Below are 444 nucleotides of genomic sequence, written 5' to 3'. Positions count from 1 at the left end.
CATTCAGCCATCATGAATGGTGCAGATTTATGACAGCATAGGGGATGCCTTAGAACTCTGAGTGTCTGTATACCTAGACCAGGAAGAATACACTCATACCGTCTTTAAAATCTATAGTGCAGGAAGCCCGTCTCCCTCCACTTTCCCTTCTACCTCTTGTCTGACATTGATTGTTTGTTTGTTTATTTGTGTGTGTGGTGTGTGTGTGTATGTGTGTGTGGTGTGTGTGTATGTGTGTATGTGCATGTGGTGTGTGTGTATGTGTGTGTGGTGTGTGTGGTGAGTGTGTGTGTGTATGTGTGTGGTGAGTGTGTGTGTATGTGTGGTGAGTGTATGTGTGTGGTGTGTGTATGTATGTGTGGTGAGTGTGTGTGTGGTGAGTGTGTGTGTATGTATGTGTGGTGTGTGTATGTGTGTGTGGTGTGTGTGTATGTGTGTGTGGTG

This window comes from Mastomys coucha, unplaced genomic scaffold (assembly GCF_008632895.1).
Source record: "Mastomys coucha isolate ucsf_1 unplaced genomic scaffold, UCSF_Mcou_1 pScaffold7, whole genome shotgun sequence".
Classification (NCBI taxonomy): Eukaryota; Metazoa; Chordata; class Mammalia; order Rodentia; family Muridae; genus Mastomys; species Mastomys coucha.
This window is presented reverse-complemented; position numbering follows the sequence as displayed.